Source organism: Jaculus jaculus, chromosome 9 (assembly GCF_020740685.1).
Source record: "Jaculus jaculus isolate mJacJac1 chromosome 9, mJacJac1.mat.Y.cur, whole genome shotgun sequence".
Lineage (NCBI taxonomy): Eukaryota > Metazoa > Chordata > Mammalia > Rodentia > Dipodidae > Jaculus > Jaculus jaculus.
In genome coordinates this window covers 86,171,536-86,184,039 of record NC_059110.1, presented here as the reverse complement: position 1 = coordinate 86,184,039, position 12,504 = coordinate 86,171,536, and positions in this window count along the sequence as shown.

The window sequence follows — 12,504 nt, the reverse complement described above, 5'->3', positions numbered from 1 at the left end:
TGGTGGTGCATGCCTTTAATCTCAGCACTCAGGAGGCAGAGGTGGGAGGATCTCCATGAGTTCGAGGCCACCATGAGACTGCATAGTGAATTCCAGGTCAGCCTGGGCTAGAGTGAAACCCTACCTCAGAAAAAATTCTTTCTTTTCAGAAAATATTTTTAAAAATATTTACTTATTTATTTGACAGAGAAAGAGGGAGAGAGAGAAAAAGAGAACGGGCACGCCAGGGCCTCTAGCCACTGCATACGAACTCCAGACGCATGTGCCCCCTTGTGCATCTGGCTAACGTGGGTCCTGGGGAGTCGAACCTGGGTCCTTTGGCTCTGCAGGCAAACACTCCAACTTCTAAGCCATCCCTCCAGCCCTCAGAAAATATTTATTTACTTAAGGGAAAATGGGCATGCCAGGATCTCCTGCCACTTCAAACAAACTCTATATGCATGTGCCACTTTGCGCATCTGGCAAAGTGGGTGCTGGGCAATTCTATCCAGGATGTCAGGCTTTGTGAGCAAGTGCCTTTAACTGCTGAGCCATCTCTCCAGCCCTAAATGATATTTATTTATTTGCAAGCAGAGAAGAGATAAAGAGAGATACACGCAGAGAGAGGTTATGTGATATAGGGCCTCTTGCTACTGCAAACAAACTCCAGATGCACATGTCACTTTATGCATCGAGCTTTACATGGGAACTTTGGAATTAAATCCAGCCTGCAGGCTTCACAAGCAAGTGCCTTTAACCACTAAGCAGTTTCTCCAGCCCTTGGCAACTCCATCTTTGAGCATATCTCCAATGGAATTGAAAGCAGGGTCTCAAAAATATATTTATACACTTGTGTTTATAGCAGCATCATTCACAAGAGCCTAGAGGTAGAAACAACCCCGACGTCCACTGACAGCTGAGTGTGTGTATGCTACGGACTAGTACTCAGGCTTCAACAGGAGGGGAATCTTGGTGGATGCCGTGTTGGGGCTGAAACAAGGACAGCTTATGCTAAGTGTGTAAGGGAGACATGAAAGGACGGATGCCGTATGATTTCAATTAGGTGAGTCCAGCAGGGAGAGTCCCAGACACAGGACGAATACTTGCCACCAGGGCAGGGAGTAGGAAGAGAAAATGGAGGTTTGTTTACTGGAGCAGAACCTCAGTTTTGTAAGATGGAAAGAGACCTGAAATCTGGCTACACAACAATGTCCAACGTCTACTGAACTATGCACCTAAAATAGCTAAGATGGTAAATTTTCATGCTGTTTTCTACAATTTTTATTTTATCTGAAAAGAGAGACAGAGACAGGGAGAAAGAAAGAATGAGAAAGGGCACGCCAGAACCTTTTGCCACGCAAGCAAACTCTAGATGCATGCACCACTTGGTGCATCAGGCTTTATGTGAGTACTGGGGAATCAAACCTGGGTCGTCAGGCTTTGTAGGCAAGTGTCTTAACCGCTGAGGCATCTCTCCAGTGTGTGCTCACCCTGCTGCCCCACCCCACCGTTTATTTATTTATTTGAGAGAGAGGCAGAGAGAGAGACAGAGGGAGAGAGAGAGAGAGAGAATGGGCGCACCAGGGCCTATAACCACTGCACAAACACCAGAAGCATGCGCCACCTTGTGCATCTGGCTTACATGGGTCCTGGGAAATAGAGCCTGGGGTCCTTTGGCTTTACAGGCAAGCACCTTAACTGCTAAGCCATCTCTCCAAAAACGCACCCCAGCACTCCCCCCTACTATTTTTTAATGCCAGAGTCTACTGATTCTGGAGGTCTGACAATGTGCAGATCTCTGCTCCCCTACAGGGTTAGAGTTATGGGGAAATTAAACCCAGGCAAACAAAGGGCCTTTAACTGCTGAGTCATCTGTCCAGCCCTTCTACCATAATTAAATTTTTTTTAAAAATTCCTATTTTTGCTACTTCTGAACAAGACATGATCACTGCATTCATGAGCTCACAGTGGCTGTTGTGACCTGCACGAGATCGGACCCACCAATATTTCATCATGGATAGAGAAGGAGATCATGAGGCCCCCACCCCACCTTAAATGGCTATTGGTGATTAATGGTTGCTGGGAGAAGGGGAGACATTTTCTCCAGTGGTGTAGCCACTGGTAAATTGTCTGTGCTCTGGCCAGGTGTGGTGGTGCACGCCTTTAATCACAGCACTCAGGAGGCAGAGGTAGGAGAGGATCACCGTGAGTTTTGAGGCCATCCTGAGACTACATGATGAATTCCAGGAGACTCTACCTCAAAAACAGAAAACAACAACAAAAAAAGTCCTGTTCTTGAGCCTTTAATCCCAGTGAATTCCAGGTCAGCCTGAGCTACAGTGAGACCTACCTCAGAAAACAAAAACAAACAAACAGGGCTGGGGAAATGGCTTAGTGGTTAATGCACTTGCCTATGAAGCCCAAGGACTCCGGTTCAATTCCCCAGGACCCACGTTAGCCAGATGCACAAGGGGGTGCATGAGTCTGGAGTTCATTTGCAGTGGCTGGAGGCCCTGGTGTACCCAGTATCTCTTTCTATCTACCTCTTTCTCTGTCTCTCTCTAATAAATAAACAATATTAAAACAGATAGTCTTTATGAAGTTCTTATAAGCTCACAGCAGTGAGAAGACATGTAAGCAGTGCATATAACATGAGAAGGTGACAAGTACTTTGGGAGAACAGGGAGTGGGGGACAGGGAACTCTGGGGGAGCCTCTGAGCTTTTCATGGGTGGTCAGTAGGGGTCTTACCAAGGAGGCAGTCAGGGAATGTGAACCATGCCAGTATCTGATGTACAAAAGAGATGGGATCTGGGCTAGAGAGATGGCTCATTGGTTAAGGCACTTGCTTGCAAAGCCTAATGGCAAAAAGCCAAATGACCTGGGCTCAATTCCCCAGTACCAAAGTAAAGCCAGATGCACAAGGTGGCACATGGATCTAGAGCTTGTTTGCAGTAGCTAGAGGCCTGGCATGCCCATTCTCTCTCTCCCTCCCTCTATCTCTCTGCTTACAAATAAGTAAATAATAATCTTTAGAAAAGCTGGGCATGATGACACACACCTTTACTCCCAGCACTTGGTAGGCAGAGGTAGGAGGGTTGCCATGAGTTTGAGGACACCCTGAGACTACATAATGAATTCCAGGTCAGCCTGGGCTAGAGTGAGACCCTACCTCGAAAAACCAAAATACAGAAAAAAAACATGCATATGGAGTTTGTTTGTAGCAGCATGAGGCCCTGGTGTGCCCATTCTCTCTCTCTCTCTGCAAATAAATAAATAGGGGTTTTTGTTTATTTTTATTTAATTATTTGAGAGCAATAGACTGAAAGAGGCAGATAGAGAGAGACAGAAAGAGTGGGTGTGCCAGGGCCTCCAGCCACTGCAAACAAACTCCAGACACGTGTGCCCCCTTGTGCATCTGGCTAATGTGGGTCCTGGGGAATCGGGCCTCAAACCGGGGTCTGTAGGCTTCACAGGCAAGCACTTAACTGCTAAGCCATCTCTCCAGCCCATAAATAATTTTTTAATAAGAGAAAGAATGGCATGATCTATCAAAGACAATTATGTGCTATACTACTTTCGAGGGTCAGAGAAATGAGATACAAAGAGGGACCTGCATGTAACCCTGCAGTGCCCAGGCTGACAGAATTGAGAAGGAATGGTGTGAGGACAGTCCCCTCCGTCTCTGAGGCTGCCTGCCTGTGGTTCACTCTTCTTCCCCCTGGCCTCATCCTCCTCCCCCAGCCAGCTGCAGCTCCTCTTCCAAAATATCCAACCCTTCTTCAGCTTGTCGATGACAGGCAAAACAGAGGACCAATGTCTTGCAGAAAGGACAAGTGGGGGAGGCTAGTGAGTGCCAGTCCAAGCTGGCAAAGGCCTTTACAAGAGAGCCTCCCGTGGGGGTGGGGAGGGACCGGGCTATAGGAGAGAATGGGGTGAGACCAAGAAGAGGCTGGCTATGTGCAGGCCAAAGGGGGAAGGCAGTGCTTCAGGGGTTGCCTCCTGAAAGTCAGGAAGGGTTTCTTAGCTGGGGTGAGGCGGCATCATAGAGGGGAGAGGAAATGTAAGGAAGTGCTCTCTGCGCATGCTGGGAAGCAAAAGTCACTGAAGAACAACATAAGGGCCTCGGTCATATTGAAAGATTTGCCCAACAGACCAAACAGCATTATCTCGATGGCTCTTTTCTGCCTGCGCCCAGCCAGCCCTACATATCTTCAAGATGGAGGGAAATCAAAAGCAACTGGGAGGCAGTGAGAGGCTTCGGGAAGGGCAGCTAGGGTCTGTACAGGCTGCTGGGGAGAGATAAGGGCAAGGAAGAGAGAGAGGCCAGAGTGGTTGCCAACCAGACTAAGAAAACAGAGGCAGCCTAAAAATAGACTGGGGGTGGGGAGGAAGGAAAGCCGGGCTAGAAAAGAAGGGAGAGCTGAGGCAATCGATGCCTTCCCCACTCTGACCCAATTCTTCATCTCTCAGTCTCACCAAACTGACAAAGGAGGGCTTGGGAGGGAAAAGAGGGAGAGGCTGGTGCCAAGGAAAGAGAGGCAGGAGACTCTAATTTGGGCCCAGGACTAGGCCATTGGTTAGGGATGGTGGGGACAAGAGAAGATGCCTAGCGTGGTCAGTACTAGTTCAACCCTCCATGGGGTTTGGTATCCCAGAACAAGTGTTAGAGTTTAGGGGATACATGTCTAACCTGGAAGAGGCTCAGTAGTCTAGAAGTCACACTGACATAACCAGGAAGAGCCAGACAGGCTGGAGATCCAGGCTAGAGAACCACTCCAGACCTGCCTGCAGTTTGCTTTTCAGGGACGGTGATGAAAGGGAACTTGGTTATTTCAGTGGTGGACTCTCCATAAAGCAAGACAGATTTGGATTAGATTTTAGGAAATCCATTCCATCAGGCAGTTGTGTGAGATCTATTAAAACATGTATGTGAGCCGATTCCTCAAGGAATCCTTGACTTGGAAATCCTGGGTGTTGCGAAGCCCTTCCACTTGGGTTTGGAAAAGCTCACCTGAAGCCCCGGGGCTTCCTGGCCATCCCTCTGGTGGGTCGCTGGCTGGAGAGGGGGATCTGGGATCCCTGACTACGCTGGAGGCAGGACTGGAAATGGGTGGCTGGGTGTGGGAAGGGGGGATATAGAAGGTGAACGAGGGTCTGTCAACCCAGAGAAGGAAGCAGGGACAAGGGGCAGGATTCTAGCATGCAGGACCCAATGGCATTTACATAACTTTGAATAATGAATAAGCCCAGCTCTGGGGTTCCTACTCAGCACTGCTCATCTGCATCTTTATTAAGCCTTATAAATGATTCAACTCCCTACCCCTTCCCCCAGCCCTGCCCAGCCTGCCCCAAGCATCAGGGCAGTTGATTGCTCATTCTTGTACACTAGATGTGTTTCACCAACATTCAGTGAGGCATGGAGTTGGGGGGCCACAGGAGACAGGAAAAGGGCAAGTGGAGTGGAAGGGCAGGGATGGGGAGTGCAGAGGCAGCCGTGGGATGGAAAACTGCAGGCCAGCTCTGAGCAGAGGCAGGCAGCTAAGGAGGTGGGCATACTCCTCTAACAAGAACCCAGGGTCAAGATCATAGGAGTAGGCAGGTTTTTAGATTCCCCGGGATGTGCTGGGTTCAAATCCCCGGTTTCCTTTACATGGGCTGTCAAGTCCCCAGCAGGCCCCTCGCTCAGCTCCAGCTAAGCACGCAGCTACTTCAACAGCCAAACGAGTACAGCCCCCGGGGAAGTTCTCACTTTTTCCTGAGGCAGGAATTTTGCTATTTTCACAGAATAGAAAAAAAAAAAAAAAATCTGCTATGCTTGCAAGGCAAGAACAGGCACCAGACATATTAGGGGAGAATGAGACAGGAATAGACGCATAGGGTGTGTGAATTTGGAGGGGAAAGGAATGTTCTGTCCAGCACAAAGGTGGGGTGATGACGCACGCACGGCCTCAAGCACACACGTTTGTGTCAATGGCAGAGTAGCTTGCCCCCACTGGCGTTCTGAACCCTTAACCCTGGAGAAGACTTTAACAGCGTGGAAGTGGACTCTCCGGCAGGAGCCTCCTGGACCGGGGAAAGGTAGGGCACTTCTCAACCCTGGCTGCACATTAAAGCCACTAGGGGAGCTTTAAAAAATATGATGCTTGGGCCTCACCCAAGGCCAGATAAATAATCCCTGAGAGAGAAGGCTGTGAGCACGATATTTTTTAAATCTTGTTTAGGTTCACATTTGAATTGACCAACTACTTTTTTCTTCACTAGTGGGGTTTTGTGTGTGCATACTATGCAAATGCTCTACCACGGAGATGTACCTCCAGTGCCTATTTATTTCACTTTTTTCTAAATTTTTATTTTTTGTTTTTTTAAGGTAGCATCTCACTCTAGCCCAGGCTGACCTGGAATTCACTATGTAGTCTCAGGGTAGCCTCAGACTCACAGTGATCCTCCTACCTCTGCCTCCCGAGTGCTGGGCTTGAAGGCGGGTGCCACCACGCCCAGCTTTTTATTTTTAATTTTTTGTTTTGGGCTGGAGGGATGGCTTAGTGGTTAAGTGCTTGTCTGTGAAGCCTAAGGGCCTCGGTTCGAGGCTTGATTTTCCAGGACCCACGCAAGCCAGATGTACAAGGTGGCACATGCATCTGGAGTTCGTTAGCAGTGGCTGCAGGCCCTGGCGCACCCATTCTCTATCTATTTGCCTCTTTCTCTCTCTGTCTGTTGCTCTCAAATAAATAAAAATAAACAAAAGAGAAAGAGAGAGAATGGACGCATCAGGGCCTCCAGCCACTGCAAATGAACTCCAGATGCATGTGCCACCCTGTGCATCTGGCTTATGTGGGTCCTGGGGAATCATGCCTTGAACTGGAGTCCTTAGGCTTCACAGACAAGTGCTTAACCACTAAGCCATCTCTCCAGTCCCTTTATTTTTATTTTTGAGATAGACTCTGACTAGATTGTCCTGGTTTGCCTTGGACTTGGGATCCTCCTGCCTCAGATTTAAATACTTGGAAATCCTGCACCATCTGTGTGTGGAAGCCAGAGGACAGCCTCAGTGCCATTCCTCAGCTGCCATCCACTCCTCCCCCACCCTTTGGTTTTTCAAGGTAGGGTCTCACTCTAGCCCAGGCTGACCTGAAATTCACTATGGAGTCTCAGGGTGACCTCGAATTCATGGTGATCCACCTACCTCTGCCTCCTGAGTACTGGAATTAAAGGCATGTGCCACCATGCCTGGCCCATCCATCTTTAAAAAAAAAAGTTTATGTATTTATTTATTGAGAGAGAAAGAAAGAATCAGATACACAAAGTGAAAATGTGCGTGCCAGGACCTCTAGGTATTGCAAACAAACTCCAGACACATGTGCCACCTTGTGCATCTGGTTTATGTGGGTACTGGGGAGTTGTACCTGGGTCCTTAGGCTCTGCAGGCAAGTGCCTTAACCATTAAGCCATCTCTCCAGCCCCCATCCACCTTTTAAAAAAGAAATTTTTAAAACTATAGAGCTGGGTGTGGTAGCACTTGGGAGGCAGTGATAAGAAGGTCATTGTGAGTTGGAGGCCAGCCTGAGACTACATAGTGAATTCCTGGTCAGTCTGAGCTAGAGACAGACCCTATTTAAAAAAAAATGGGGGGCTGGAGAGATGGCTTAGTGGTTAAGTGCTTGCCTGTGAAGCCTAAGGACCCCGGTTCGAGGCTCGATTCCCCAAGACCCATGTTAGCCAGATGCACAAGGGGATGCACGCATCTGGAATTTGTTGGCCCTGGCGCACCTATTCTCTCTCTCTTTCTATCTGTCTCTTTCTCTCTCTGTCACTCTCAACGAAATAAATACGAATGAACAACAACAACAACAAAAAATGGGGCTGGAGAGCTGGGCATGGTGGCACATGCCTTTAATCCCACCACTTGGGAGGCAGAGGTAGGAGGATTGCCATGAGTTCGAGGTTACTCTGAGACTACATAGTGACTTCCAGGTCAACCTGAGCTAGAGCAAGACCCTATCTCAAAAAGGCAAATAAAAGGGGCTGGAGAGATGGCTTGGCAGTTAAATGCTTTCCTGTGAAGCCTAAGGACCCCAGTTCGAGGCTTGATTCCCCAGGACCCACGTAAACTAGATGCACAAGGTGGTACATGTATCTGGAGTTCATTTGCAAGGGCTGGTGGCCCTGGCGCACCCATTCTCTCTCTCTTCCTTTCTCTGCCTGTTTGTTGCTCTCAAATAAATAAAAATAAAATAAAATAAATAAAAACAAAGAAACAAAAATAAAACAAAAAAAATTTAGCTGGGAGTGGTGGTGCATGCCTTTAATCCTAGTACTTGGAAGGCATAGGTAGGAGGATCACCATGAGTTCAAGGCCACCCTTAGACTACATAGTGAATTCCAGGTCAGCCTGGATAGAGTGAGACCCTGCCTTGAAAAACAAACAAACAAACAATAAGATATAAATTATATATATATGATAAAATCAGGGAGATTTAAACACTGACTACATATTTAATATTAAGAAACTATTGATCTATTTTTAAGTGTGATAAGAGTATTGTGATTATGCTTTTTTAAAGAGCCATTTTCTTTTCTTTGGCAGATCAATACTAAAGTGTTTCCTGTGAACCATCATCAGCTCTGCCTTCAGCCTCAAAATCAGCCATCCACTGGCTTGGGGAAGTGGGCGGGACAAGATAGATCTACTGTTGATCACTGCTGAAGCTCCAAGGGTAAACAGGTTCATTATATTCTTCTGTACTTTCTCTTCACAAACCAAAATAGCAGCCCTCTGCATTATTTCTGAATACAATGCCAAGGCTTAGGAGGCTGAGGCCCCATCTCACCTTTAGAAGCAGAACCAGTTTCTAAAAGGGGTCTTTCAGGACCCCACATAACAGGGGAGGGCCTTGTCCTCTCATGTGTGAGGCTTGAGGTAGGGCCACTTAGGGGCAAACCCCTTCCACTTAGAGATGGCATGGGCACACCTTTAATCCCAGCCCTTGGGAGGCAGAGGTAGGAGGATTGCTGTGAGTTTGAGGCCAGCCTGAGACTACCTAGTGAACTCCAGGTCAGCCTGGGCTAGAGTGAGACCCTGCCTCCAAAACCAATAAATAAATAAATTAGACATGAGCAATAAGAGGTGCAGGTTTCTTCCCTGTGAGCCTGCCAGCCTCTGGGGACTCCGAACCCTCATGGTCTGTGAGATGACCCTGGGAGCTAGACAACCCTTAGCACCCACCCTTGCTCCTCTCACTCTCCTGACAGCTCCACAGGAAACCTAATCCTGGCCACACTCCCCATCAGCTCTGCTTCCCAGTGCTGTCACTCCCCAGAAGGGCTCATCTGCCTCTGCCAGGACCCATTAGCCCAGCTGACTTCATCAGGTTGACTAGGGGGACCCAAACACAAATGCCCAGGATCACGGGCACCAGGCACCCACAGACAATGAGGCCCTAGGCCTGCGGCTGCCGGGGCTGTCTGCTGAGAGATTCCTATTTGCATATCACACCTTTATAACGAATGCACCCTCACACTGGCACCAACCGTTGCCACGTTTTCCACAGGCTCCTGAAACATAATTCCCTGCCCCACCAAGGTGAACGCTCCCACCCTGTCACAGAGCTCAGCCCACCCAGCCCTGCCCCGGGGAACCACCAGCCCTGACTGCTTGCTCCATTTGGGTTTCAAGCCATCCGTCTTCTCCGCTCCATTACCTTCCCCAATGGCCTCTAGGGGCTGCAGAGGGGTGAGAGTTGGAGGGGGTCTGCTTAAGAGAGTTTTTGGAATCCGTGCCTGTGCATCACCCGCTGCCATGAGTTATTTCAGCGTCGATGTTTGTCTCAGCTGATTATTCCAGCTCAGAACAGGTGGAGCAGCCTGCGGTGGCTTATTCGTCAGCCAAGGCCATCTGTTCCCAACAAGCTGAGATTTGTAGCTGATTTCTACTGGGGAGCAAGGGGTGGGGGTGGGGACGGAAATCACACTCAGGCCCCAGGGGCCTTTGTGCTCTCAGTCCTTCAGGGATGCTGAAGCCCCTAGAATCTCCTTCCACACCAAGATCTTTTCATCTTCTTGCAGAAATCCCCTGGTCACTGACTCAGCAACACCTTTTCCTTAAGGGGATAAACCTTCTCAGGTGGAAACAGGTATTAGCAACACAAATCTCTGAGCCAGGTACGAAGTCTGGCCTGTGAGCCCTTAGAGATAGAAATTATATATAAAACTATGACATCAATATCCTAAATGATATTCACAATTTCACCTCCAGTCCCCTTATCAACAGCAATGTCTTCACCTGCAGGGCGCTGGGCTACATTGGGAGAGTGGGGCATGCACCCTCCTCTCTCCCCTAGCCTGCACCTCTCCCCATCCACTCTGTTCAAGTTCCTCTCTCCAGTGTGTCCCAGTTTCCAACCTTCAGCCCTGCTAAAGAGAAAGTCTAGCTAAGTTGCCCAGGCTGGTTCTGAGTAGCTGGGATTCTGGGATTATAGGGGCACATCACTATGCTCAGATCCTTCACTGTGTGTGTGTGTGTGTGTGTGTGTGTGTGTGTGTGTGTGTGTGTGCTGAATGAGTTTGTGGCACAGGAATGAACCTTACACATATACTTTACCCACTGAGCTGCATCCTTGGCTCCCTAATATTTATTGACCTGCACTTTCACATGAACTTTGATCATGTGCACTTGTAACCTTAAGTTAAATATTCATTAATGGGCTGGGTGTGGTGGCACACGCCTTTAATCCCAGCCCTCAGGAGGCCAAGGTAGGGGGATCTCTGTGAGTTCGAGGCCACACTGAGACTACATAGTGAATTCCAGGTCAGCTAGACCCTACCTCGAAAAACAAAACAAATATATATATATCTCCATTAATGGGCTAGGCATGGTGTCACACACCCTTAGTCCCAGCAGAGGTAGGAAGATCATTATGAGTTTGAGGCCAGCCTGGGGCTACAGAGTGAGTTCCAGGGCAGCCTGGGCTAGAGTGAGACCCTACCTCAAAAAAATGTTTTAAGAGCTGGGCATGGTGGTGCACGCCTTTAATCCTAGCACTTGGAGGCAGAGGTAGGAGGATTGCTGTGAGTTTGAGGCCACCCTGAGACTACATAATGAATTCCAGGTCAGCCTGGACTAGAGTGGGACACTACTTCAAAAAACAAAAACAAACAAACAAACAAAAAAGGCCAGATGTGGTAGCACATGCCTTTGCCTTTAATTCCAGCATTTGGGAGGCAAGGATAGGAGGATCGCCATGAATTCAAGGCCACTCTGAAGCTACATAGTGAATTCCAGGTCAGCCTGGCCTAGAACAAGACACTACCTCAAAAAAACAAACAAACAAACAAAAATTAAAAGTCTATTAGTGGGCTGAAGAGATGGCTCAGTAGTTAAAGGCACTTGCCTGCAAAGTCTGACGGCCTGGGTTCAATTCCCCAGCATGCATGTAAAACCAGATGCACAAAGTGGCACATGCATGTGGAATTTGCTTGCAGCAGCATGAGGCTCTGATGCACCTATACTCACTCACACACTCGTTCTCTTAATGGAACTGTAAAATTATCCCTCCCTCTCTTTTTCCATTCTTTCCTAAGTCCTGGAGATGGAGTCCAGGGCCTTGTACATGTTAGGCACATGTAACTCTACCACTGAGTTACATCCTCAGCCCCAAGCTGCCTCACTGTGTGTTGGCTCTCTAGGCTTATTTCATCAGCTCCCAGGAGGGGGGAAGCTCCCTCTCTATTATAGAATCCTGCTTGGTGGCCAAGTATAGACTCTATCAGGAAGCTCCACTCCCAGATGAGTACCAAGGCCCAGAGTACTTCCAACATGGAGCCTCCTGGGGAATGCCACCACCAGGGTTACTCTCCCTGCTCTCCACAAGGCAGTAGTTTCTTGGGGGCCCAAAGCTGCCCTCCAGTAAGGATGCAAATCTGCAACTGGTGCCAGGCCGCAAGGCTAAGATGAGACACTGGACCTATTTCAGCACATACAACTTTATATTTGCCAGTTGTACACCTGTCTTTCAAACACCTGATATTTCTAAAGCTACTGACTGCATCTTTTCCATAGCAGGGTCTTTTTCTTTCTCTCTCTGTCTCCCCCCCCCATTTTTTTTATTCAATATTTTATTTATTTCTTTATTTTTGAGAGAGAGAGAGAAAGAGAGGGAGAATGGACACACCAGGGCCTCCAGCCACTGCAAATGAATTCTAGATGCATGTGCCACCTTTGCATCTGGTTTATGTGGGTATGGGGGAATGGAACCTGGGTCATTAAACTTTGCAGGCAAGTGCCTTAACCGCTAAGCCATCTCTCCAGCCCCTCTTTATTTATTTATTTTTTGAGGAAGGTACTTCTCACTCTCTTTTTCTGTGCGTGTGTGTATATGTGTTTTATTTTTGAGATAGGGTCTCATTGCTATGTAGTAGACAATGACCTTGAACTTCTAATCTCACTTTTGCTTCCTGAGTGTTGGAATTACAAGACTTGAACCACTACACCCATTTAAAAACTTTTAAATTTGCCCCCACGCCTTTA